The following is a 12051-nucleotide window of genomic DNA, read 5'->3' as shown; positions in this document are numbered from 1 at the left end:
TAACATGAACCACCACTGTACCACACACACATTCAGCACTCAGCCACTAGATGACTGCCAAGATACACAAGCTGCAGGGCTATGATAAATGCCCAAGTCAGGGCAGTGGTTACTGCTAAGGAGAGGGAGGAAGATGAGATTGGGAGGGATGCACAGGGGACTTTCAACTGTACCAGGAAGACTTTAGTTCAAGATAGGTGGTAAGAACACAGATGTTAATACGCTAGTCTGCATGCCCTTCTGTATGTCAAAAAGCATTTCATCATTTTTTAATGCTTTATTTAGAAAAATAGTTGAAGAAGATATCCTCTCTGAGTTGTTCAAAAAACTTTCTCAGTTTTAAAATTTTGAGCTAAGTATTTCCTAATTACTGAATAGAGAAAATAGAAATGCTACATCCATACCAAACACATTTCATATTTTTTTATGTGTACTAAAATAACTCACCATAAAGACACCACTGTGTTAGTAGAAAGTAGCAGACACACCTAGTTTGAATTCCAGCTCTAGCATACACTGGCTATATGACCTTGGGATCATTAACTTCTCTGAGCTTCAGTGTTCTCACCTATAAAATGGAAGACCACTACTTGCCTCGTATGGTTGTTGTAAAGATTAAATGAGACGATGCAAATAAAGTGCCTGACACATAGCTAGCACTTAACAAATGAGTTGTTATGATTAATACTAGGATGAGACATAATTATAGTTCATTTAATATAATTTATCAAATTAAAAAGGTAAGAAAACAAGGATAATAATACTCAGAAATCATTAAACATAATTTGGAAAGCATTTACTAACATAAAAATAAACATGGTTATAAGTGAAAATAAAGCTTTAAAATATCCACGTCATAACTGGGAAGATACTCAAGTATAAATTTGTGACTTACAACTCTCTTGCTAGAAGAAAAGTCTTTAGGAGTTTAGCTAACATAGGCCCTTTGCTCCCATTCAGCCTGTCTCCTCATTGTCCCCCCTATCGGTTTCACTCTATTCTGTTGCTATACAGCTGTTCAGGCTATATGCTTTTTCATGTGCTGTACACTCATTCAATTATTCAACAAGTATTTGCTCACACCCTTTATTGAACTAGGCAGCAGAGGCAAAAGACACGGCGATGAACATAACAGACCTGTGACTGCCCTTATGAAGCGAATACATTCACTTTGTACGTAGCGAATACATGAATGAACACACAACGTTAAATCACGATAATTGCTTTGAAGGAAAGAACAGAGAGAGAAAGAGCACAGGTCTACTTTAGACTTAGATTGAGTGATTAGAAATGGTTTTGTTGAAGGAAAAATACAATTTTGAAGAATGGTAGGAATTAGCCAGGGAGAGAGGAGGAGGAAAAGTTCTTTGCATAGAGAATAATTTTTGCAAAGACTATGAACAGAGAAAGAGTTTGGTGCATTCCAAGAACTGAAAGAAGCCTGTATGGCTGAAGCATGGAGAATGTGTGGCTTAGGACAGGGTTGAAAAGGTAGGCAGTAGACCCATCAAACAAGGCCACAGTGAGGAAACTGGATTTTTTTTTTTTTTTAGGAAGATTAGCCCTGAGCTAACTGCTGTCAATCCTCCTCTTTTTGCTGAGGAAGACTGGACCTGAGCTAACATCCGTGCCCATCTCCCTCTACTTTATATGTGGGACGCCTACCACACCATGGCTTGCCAAGCAGTGCCATGTCCGCACCTGGGATCCGAACCGGCGAACCCTGGGCTGCTGAAGCCGACCGAACATGCGCACTTAACTGCGGCGCCACTAGGCCGGCCCCGAAATTGGATTTTTTATTCTAAGTACAGTGGGAAAAGTTTTAACGAAGGGAGAGACATACTCTAATTGGGAAAGAGAAAGATGGGAATGAAATAATGATGGATTTAACAGAGAAAGGGGGGAGGAAAAAGAAAGAGGGATGAATAGAGAAGTGGGGAAAAGAACCACAGGAAACAATGAGAGGAGGAGAAACAGAGGGGTAGAAACAGTGACAGGAAAGAAACAGAGCACATAGGAAATGAGATGGAAGGTAGCCTGGAAGGGGAGAGTTCAGAATCCACAGCAGTAGTTCAGTGACAAACGACAGTGATTGCGCTAGAATGCTGACAATGTTTCCAGTGGAGAGAAGTGGATGGATTTGATATCTATCTTGGAGTTAGAATCAAGACTTGATAATGGCTAGAGATGGAGGGGTGAAGGAGAGGGATGTAAGGGCAGAATGAAGTGTCAAGAACGACTCCTAGGTTTCTGGCTTGAGCAACCAAGCAAACAGAGCATTTACTGAGGTGAGGATGATGGAGTCTGAACAGATTGAAGCTGGGAACACAGCATAGATAGGTCAAAAGTGCTGCATTTTGCTCATGTTTAATTTAAGAAACCTTTAAAGATATTCAAGTGGAAATATCAGGCTGGCAGTTGGAAATACCAATCTAGAGCTAAGAACAAAGCTCAGAAGGAGAAAGAAATTGTCAACAAATGCTTGGGAGGTAAAGCCACTGGAAAGAATGAGATCATCTGAGAAAGAAGTGGAGAAAGCACTGATAAGGGCCTAAGAAGATGTTCTGTGAAAATCCAACATTTAGACATAAGAGGAGTCAGCAACGGAGATAGAGAAGGAATAGTTGAAGAGATTCCTCATCATCTCAACTAATCCAGGTTTATAACTTGATTACCTCCTCCCAGTAGCCCCTTCTAATTGGCCTGAATTAATTCTGATTATATTTTTAGCTCCTGAATTCACATAACATTTCTCTCAATCACTTGCCTTTACAGTGCTTTAACCATTTTGAGTTAATTCTGTAGTACACTGCTTGGTTAAGTATAGCAAAAGTTCCTGGACTGCTGTTGGAAACAGTGTTGATAGAAGTCTCAAGCCTAAAGTTCAGGAAATACTTTTGGTGAGAGAAATGTGAAAATCTCTAGGAAAAACTGGGTTGTCTCCCTTCTCCACAGGGTTTCTGCTGTAGAAGAAATGTGACAGCAAAGCTTGGAAGCAGCCACATAGTAGACAAGTGTCTTACAGAAGACCTTTTTGGTATTATTTATTAGTTATTATTTGTTTTATTTATTAGGTGACCTGAATTGATAAATGATTTTGCTTCTCACTCAACATGTCCAAGGTGAAATATGTAGAGTGGTTACTAGTCAAGGCACCAGCAGGTCAAGAGAGCTGCCTGATATACCAGAGGAATCACTAAGAAATAAGTAACCAAGACTGATGTGTAGGCAGAGGATCCAAAGGAACAGGACAGAGTAGCTGTGCCAAGGGGCAAGGATTCTGGGGGCAATGTGCTACCCAGGAATTCATATGACTGTCCCAGTAGACAAGTACATTTTTATTACATCTTAAATAAACTCCATTTGTGGTAGATAAAATAATGGTCCCCAAAGATGTCTATGTCCTAATTCCCAGAACCTGTGAATATACTACCTTCGTGGGCAAAATGGACCTTACAGATTGAATAAATCAAGGACCTTGAAATGGGAGATTATCCTGGTGGGCCCAATGTAAGGACAAGAGTCCTTACAAGAGAGATGCAGAAAGGTCAGAGTCAGAGAAGGTGATGTGAGAACAGAAGCAGAGAGAGAGAGAAAGAGATGTCATGACGGAAGAGGCACAGGGAGAGGGATGTGAGGGGTTATGCTGCTGACTTTGAAGATGGAGGAAGGAGCCAAGAAATGCAGGTGCCCTTGTAGAAGGTGGAAAAGGGAAAGAAATGGACTCTCCTCTGGAACCTCTAGAAGGAACACAGCCCAACTGATATCTTTTTTTTTTTTTAGCTCATTTTAGATTTTTGACCTCCTGAACTGTACAATAATAAATTTTTGTTGTTTTAAGCCACTATGTTTGCAGTTATTTGTTCTAGCAGTAATAAGAAACTAATACACATCTTAAGTGAAGAAAGGAAGATTTGCCCAGAAGGTCAAGACATTTGACCTAGAGAAAGTAATACATATCCAAAACACGATCAGAAGATGTAGCAAGCCCAACATGTTGAAGTAATGAGAAAAGGGCACCAGCTGTATATAGCATGCTAAAAAAAAAAGCAGCAAAATTTATAGGCAAAACCCATTGAGCGCTGTGTGTTTGCTATCATCATTGTCATCAAATGGCTCTGCCTTTGTATATCTCAGATCCTTCATTCATTCACTCACTCATTTAAATATTTACAAAGGCTTCCTGTGTTTACTAGCACAGGGAATGGCACCAATATTCACCAAGTCACCAGGTCATCCTCGATTCCCCCCTCTCTTACACCTCCACCTCCTCCCAGGTCCCTACTTTACCACAGCCAAAAGAATCAATGACCATATCTTGTTGCTTCTACCTCTGAATTTTCTTTTCAATAACTATGGCCAACATTCTAGGTCAAGCCACCATCATCCTTGTCCAGGTTTACTCAAACAGCCTCCAACCAGTCACCCCTTCTCCAGCCTTGCAAGCCTCCAACCTGTTCTCCATGTACTGCAGCCAGAGCTATCCTTCACAAACTCCATCTGAGGACACGTTACTACTCTGCTTAATACCCTTAATGGCTCTCGACTGCCTTCAGGATAAAGCCCAAACTCCTTAACAAAGCCTTATGGGTCCCTTCTAGCTCACCTCTTGACCTGTACTCTGCAGCCGTACTGAACTTCTTTTAGACCCTTCAAGCACCATGCTCTCTCATCTCCGGCTCTTTGCACAGGCAGATCCATCTATGTGAAACACTCTTCTTCCTCCTCTCTTCCAGGCTCACTCCTACCTATCCCTCAGATTCAGTTCCTCTAAAAAGCCTCTCTGAACCCCCTCCCCAAGTTAGGTTATACAGCAATATATGCTTCTATTTTATACTTTTTAAAATAAGATCCTTAAGGGGATAACATTCTCCATTTCTTCTAATTCTATGTAGAAATGAGTGCTAAAATTGGTAGTGGAATTACTCCTAAATACAATAAACGTTGCATTTTTTACTAAAGGAATATGAAACAATAAAGAAACAAATCTGTGGTATATTCATTTAAGGAAAAGGCAGCTTCTGAAGCAGATGAAGACTTTTAAGAGAAAGAAATAAGATTTTAACAGTTTAATAAAACATCACATGTTATTTGCAAAATATAGAGACTGTTCATTTGTTGGGAGTCTCTGCTTTTTTATCTGAAATTTTCTTCTTGCAATGTTTGCCAGAGGTTCAACCTGAATAACTTAATTTTATATTAGATAGAATTGTCATAAAATTTTGTGGGATACAAAATTTTTTTTAAAGAACTTAAAATAAGTTTGCCTTTATATATATAGACTAAAAGACTTTGTGGAAAACATACACACACACACAAGTACTAATATAAAGAACTGTAAAAACATTAAGCGTCCATTAACAGGAAACTGCTCAAATAACTCATGAGACATTCATACAGTGGATTCATTCAGCCACTTGAAAGAACAAGATAGAGTAATATCTACTGATATGAAAAAATGTCTATTATATGTTATGCAACCAAAAGAAATCTGCAGGACAGAATATAGATTACGTCACTGGGATCACAATGTCTTTTAAATTGTGTGTTAAAAAAAAAAAACTTCTGAACAAAGTTACACAAGTTTTTCAACAATTTTATTTTTGGAATCAAAAATATTAACAAGTCATCCATCAAGGGAAAACAAAAGTCATTATGTTTAAAACTCTATATAAAGTGAGCCCTTCACCACAGCTAACATTATACTTTCTTACAGACAAGTTTATGTTATGTTGTATGATAGTAGGCAGAAATCTCTATCAGTCAGCATGTCAGCAATATCCAGCATGTGACTAATGGTCATAATACTGTAAATTCCTGACACTTTCAGCAGAAACTAAGAAACTACACTTAATGTATCTGCTATATTTTATTACACACGCTTTTTGGAAATTAGTAATTCATTTATAAAATACATGGTAACTTTCTGTTAAAACAACATACTCTGTAACAATGTAGTAACTTGAGAAAACTTTTTGAGTTTTTAGGAGAAACACTAAAGAAATACAATTAAAATTATTGCCTGTATCTTGTAAATGTTACTTCTTAGGCATTTTTCTATGGCAGTTACATTTCAATTAAAAATAGGGAAATCAAAGTGGGACAACTACCTGACAGACTCAAGTTTCCTATTCTCTCAAATTCTATGTACAGCAGATAGTTCATTAGGTATGTAAAGGTATATTTGATGTCAAAGGATAGAAAGCAACAAGTAACAAGAAGAAAGTGAAATACACACAGACATTCATCCACAGGCATGTTACTGTAAAAGAGTAAAATGTAACAATACATAGTAAACTTAATCCCTTACTTTCTTCATCAACACTTGGCTTGAAAAAAAATTACTGAAATACCTGAACTTTCTTCTCTTATCTCAAAACTTAAATTAAGATTTACGGGGGGGGGGGGGGAATAGAAGAGTGCTGCTTAGTAAAAATACAGTGAATAAGCAAAAACCTAATAGGTTAATAAATTAGGAAACATTGATTCTGAACTGACCAATTCTCCAAACATCACTGTACTCATTTAGTTTTTTAGTAACACCACGTATATTGTTGACACTATTCTCTTATCACACACTTTGACATACCATCACAAGTTGTTTTTCATTATTTTTTAATTAATGAAGTATTCAAAATAAACCCATGCCCATGGCAGAAATTAACCAGGGCTATCCAAACAACTCTGAACAGAGAAGTTGCTTAATGCTGGGAATATAAATGCAAGGGTGGTGTGATACAAAAAAGAGGCTGGATGTTGGAATGAGACACTCTGGAATGAATTCCAAGAGGATCTTGATAGATTATTTCCTTTCTCTGAGCTTCAGTTTCTTCATCCATAACATGGAGACGACACCAACTACATTGCAGGATTAGTAACAGACTTAACAATAATATAAGTAAAGCACCTAGAACATGGTGCCTGGCACATTCTAGATAATAATGTGTTTGATAAACAGTAACAAGTGCTTAGTATGTGCCAGATACTATTTTAAGTGCTTTACATGTATTAACTTAATCAATGAATGAAAACTACCACTACCTATGGCACTGCCTTCCCCTTCTGCTCCTCTTTGCCCTTTGGGGATAGCTTGAAACTTTTAATCCAAATTAAACAGCACAGAAATAACAATAGCTATGTGTCAGGCACTGTACTAAACTACTTATATGGATTATTTCATTTAATCTTCACAAAAACTCTCGCATCAAAAAGGTAGGAACTATTATTAATCTTATTTTATGGATTCGGAAATTTAGAGTTAGAAAGATTAAATAACTTGCCTAAGGTCACACACATAGTAAAGTCTGATTTCAGAGCCCACACGCTCAGCAACAATGCTACACTAAAAAGAATACTACTTTCATTTCAATAATGTCAAAATAGCAGAGACATCTACTATTCAAAGTCTGTTGGTTTTTAATGAGGTTTTGAAACAGATGAGTCACACAGACGTGAATCAGGATCTATACAGGAAGATTATCCCTAGAGTTTCCACTTTTTCATTCAAATCCATTCCAATTTCTTCCCAAAGGGAATCTGAGGTGATGAAAATGCCAACTCCTAATCACTTAAATGCCAAGGAAGATGATCAGATAGCAGTTCACAGACAGCTTACCTTCTGAGAGAGTGGTTATTAGGGCTCTTCACACAAGCGAAGCAAACCCATACTCTGACCTAGACTGAGTCTGCAAAAAACCATCTCTTCACCTAACGACTCGACCAGCTACTCCACCACGCGGACCACAAAGAATACTAAACCCATAAAATTCAATCCCTGGGTTTGAAAATTCAGTTAGGAACCAGGGGTGACTGAATGGGGAAGCACGCCCTCCAAAGCTTTCTTCTGATTTCCAGCGCGACCTACAAGCCTTCCTTTTATTTATTTTTTTTTTTTGCAAGCCTCCCCCAACGCAGCCCCTCCAAAACTGAGGAAAGAATAGGAAAGAGACTGAAACTCTGCCAAAGGACAAAATAACGTTCTCTTTCCAAGGTCACTAAGTTCATCAATTCTCCCCGAGGATGATGTGGAGCAATCAAGTGACCCCACACGTGCTAGGCGCTTGGGGATAAGGTGTCCCTGGAAACTCTCCACTAGCTTCAGGCTCTGATCCCTCTTCAGATTCTAAAGCAGAGTGGCAGCAGCTCCAGATCTCTTCCCCAGCCTAACGGGCCTGCACCCGCCGCCCGCCGCCCCCCGCCCCGGCACACCTGTTGCCCCTCACAAGGCACCGCGGTGGGCAGGTGAAAGGCAGGCATAACTTCACCTTGACGGCCCCAGGGACCAATCAGAGCACGCGACTCCCGCAGCGGGCCAATGGCCGAGCGTCTTGGAATCCACAGCTCGGGGCCCAACTAAACCACCTCTTCGACTCCGCGCGAGCAGCCCCCAGGCTGAGGCCCGGCAGCCCCGAGAAGGCGAGTAAAAGTTCGCGAGGAAAAGAGAAGGCAAACAGGGAAGTACTCACCCGCCCTGGCGCGTGAGGGTCACTTCTTCCTACGGGGCGACATCTCGGCTCAATCTGTGCCGTGCCGACACGCCCCTGACCAACCGCCGCCGCCGCCGCCGCCGCCGCCTCGGCCTCACAGTCTGCCGCGGTTCGCCGCCGCCTGTTTCGAAGGGACCAATCAGAAGGCGGAGAGAGGGCGTGGCTGGAGGCCCCGCCCCCGAGCCGCCCGGGGAGCACGCGGCCTGCGCGCGCCTCTTGTCACCCCGGGGCGCGCGCCTTCCAGCGCCCGGCCTCTCACAACTCTGGCGGCCAAGCCGCTTATTTCCCTGAAAGGTGAAGAGGCTTGGTCACAGAGCAAATCCTCCCATCGGGCCCGTCAGCGACAGCAATAGCCCTTCCTATTTGTCCCGATAGGCAGGAGAGGCGAATCGACCTCGCCTGTAAGCGTCTGGAATGTTGCGGGGTAGAGTTCAAGGGCCTGCCCTGAGTTTTATCCTGATCTGTGAAGAACCCCTTCCAACCCTAGATCCACTGGAGATCTGACTGGACTGGGAGCGCCACTGTTGCCGGAGACAAACTGTCACCCAGCCACAATGGGAGTCTGAAGCTGAAACCTTTCAGAGAGAGCCCCCTCCTCCCGCGAGGGGCTGGAGTGAGGGAGGGAGAGGAATCCTGTAGCGCCAGGCCACAGCTGAAAGCGAAAAGAGGAGTTGGCTCTTCCTTCAGGAAACACAGGAAGGGGAGGGGGTGGTGGGGAATTAACCTCAACACAATGAGGGATGCTTACTAGCTCTAAGAGTTGAGGGAAAACAGACTGGTCTTGGATGTAACAATACGTAGATGGGTCTATGATCACTGTAAACGTGGCTTGACAATAGCCGGGGGGGGGGCGGTGTGGGAGGTGGGGGACGACACGACTCAGTGGCTCTAAGCCAAGAGGCCCAGGCTCCTCCCCTCCTGTTAGTTCTGTTAGTGTCGCCTCCCTGAGCCTCAGTTCCCTATCTGTGCGGGGATTGAACTAGAAAAATGGTCTCTCTCTAGCGTTTATTCATTCATTCACTCATCAAAAACAATGAGGAGATACTTTGCTTGCTGAAGAGACTAAAATGAATGAGACAGTCCCTGCCTTCAAAGTGCTAAGCAACATGGTAAAGGCTCAAGGGCAGTCTGGGGGAGTCTGTGAGAGAGGGAACACCTAACAGTCTCCGAGGGCGATGGTCAGAGGTCTGAAAGGAGCTGAATTTTGAAGGATGAGTAGGAATCTGCCAAGAGACAGGATAATCGGGACTAAGGAGTGCTTTCCAGGCAGAGAGAGCAACAATGTTCCAGAGATGTGAGAGCGCCTGGAATGTTCTAGGAGTAGTAGTTCTTATAACTAAAGGTTGGGGATCAGGACATGGACCACCCTGGAGGAGCAGGCCCAGATGAAAGGCCTGGTAGGTGCTAAGAAATTTTGATTCTTTCTTGCAGGCAATTGGGGTTGATTATAAAAAGGGAGTGGTATGAATAGATTTGTGTTTTCAAGCATTTTTGAAGGAAGGAATAAGACTGGCAGCAATTCTAAAAATTAAAAGATGACAATTACCTAAACGAGCTCAGCAGGGACGGTGAGGAAGAGGTGTCCTGAAATACCTAAAAGGCTGACTTATCTGGACTTGGTTATCATGTGACAGTGATGCCGATCTAAGGAATACAGGGAAAACAACTGTGGGGGAAGAAGAATGCATTTTGGTTTGGGGTGTGTTCAGTTCAAAGTGTGAGAGGAATGTGCAGGTAGAGGTCTTCAGAAGATAGTTGGAAAGTTAAATCTGAAGCTATCAAAATATGTATGTACACTTTTCTACAGAGCCTTCAGAATAAGTAAATTGGTTATACAGATCATGTTTGATGGTCATTAGTTAACAGTTCTTTTATTTTTTTCTAACTTGTATACTGTGTGCCTAAACATTCGAATACCACTTACTAAAAATTGAAGCTATGCTATATGAGGTATGTACACAAACATTTTCTCTGTCTCTCATACACGCACATACACCCCACTTAATATTTCTAAGCCATTTACTGATACTTTAGCTGCAGGGTACTTTACGGTTGCTTTCTTTTTATTCTCATTGTCTATTTGGTTTGTCTTGGTAACTCCTCTACCTTATAAAGATATAATACAATGTGGTGGCAAGTGAGCCTCGTCAGGAAATCTGTGCAGATCACTTCTCTTCTAAGCCCATATTCTTCAATGGTTAAATGTGGGATTGGGTAAGCGTTCTCTCCTAGATTCTTTGATTCTTGTTGCTTTTCCCTTCTGTATAAAAAAGAAAAAAGTTGTCCTTGTTGCTTTCTCAGCCTCACTTTTATGTTGATTCCCAGTTAGCACCCCACTCCCTAAGTGCACCTACCGTCTTACCTTGATTTTAACACTGCAATTAGTAATTGAGGGTTCCATCTAATGAGCTGCAATCTACTTTCATGTGTAGATTTTCTAATTGGTGGTTAGGTTAATAACCATATATTAGAGGCTCTTGCTCGACTTGAAATTGGCATGCTTGTAACATGCAGAGCAAGCCTCAATAGTCTGCTTCTACCAGATAACAAATTCTATTAGTTCTCACTTTTCCAGAATTGTGAAGATGTGCCTCACTTTAAGAAAGGACCATGCTTGGAAATCTAAATTTTAAAAGTTATTACATTAGGAATAATCATTCATCTGACTAAACATCTATACAGAGTACAGAAGGTTCTCTTATAATCATATAACCTTTGGATAATGAAGTATGATTTGACTTTTTCACAGCCTTATGAGGATGCTCTATGCTTAAAACATGCCGTAGTTGTTGGAGATTTTATTTTTGCTTTTTATTGGTTTATTATTTGTTTTGCTCTGCATTTTGTGGTTGCTGCTGTTGTTTTTAATGCTTTGACATTAGTGAGTGTCAGTCTATGGATTGTGCCTTTTGTGAAGTACTGGATGAAATTTTGGAACAATAGAGATCTTGATTCTTTCACAATTAATTAAACTACTCATTCCGCACATAATCTAGGGAGAGCCAACGACATTAAAAACAATAGTAATATATATCTTAAAGGGATATTACCAATTTACACCAACAAACATTATGTATAAGTAAGTCGGTGATACAAAATTTTATTACAACAGTTGTGACTAATACTAAACTGTTGTATCTACGTAGTGGGCTGAATAGTGACCCCCTCAAAATTCATGTCCACCTGGAATCAGAATATGCCCTTATTTGGAAATAAAACCTTTGCAGATGACCCCCTCCTCAGGTTCAATAATTTGCTAGTATGGTTCACAGAATTCAGGAAAACAATTTACTGTTACCAGTTTATCATAAAGGATACAACTAAGGAACAATCAAATGGAAGAGGCATAGGGTAAGGTATGGGGTAGTGGGGTGGTGGAGGAGGGCATGGAGCTTCCGTGCTCTTTCCGGCACACCATCCTCCCAGCACCTCAATGTGTTAACCAACCCAGAGGTTCTCCAAACCTGTCCTTTAGGGCTTTTTATGGAAGTTCCATTACATAGGCATGATTGATTAAGTCATAATTAGCCATTGGTGGTAGACTTCAATCTCTGAGGTTCTCTCC

The 12051-nt window shown here is 41.1% G+C and overlaps 1 protein-coding gene across 1 annotated transcript in view; it reads right to left on the bottom strand.

The window, feature by feature from the left end:
* GAS2L3 (growth arrest specific 2 like 3) overlaps positions 1 to 8612 on the bottom strand; it is a 36472-nt gene extending 27860 nt beyond the window's left edge. Inside the window, exon 1 of the mRNA XM_008516364.2 lies at positions 8466 to 8612. The gene's annotated coding sequence lies outside the window, so the exon portion shown is untranslated. The remainder of the gene's footprint in view (positions 1 to 8465) is intronic.
* Between the last annotated feature and the right edge of the window lie 3439 nt (positions 8613 to 12051).

The sequence above is a fragment of the Equus przewalskii genome, chromosome 29 (genome assembly GCF_037783145.1).
Source record: "Equus przewalskii isolate Varuska chromosome 29, EquPr2, whole genome shotgun sequence".
In the NCBI taxonomy this organism is placed as follows: domain Eukaryota; kingdom Metazoa; phylum Chordata; class Mammalia; order Perissodactyla; family Equidae; genus Equus; species Equus przewalskii.
Note: the sequence above shows the minus strand (reverse complement) of the source record. Positions and strands in the feature narration are given on the sequence as shown.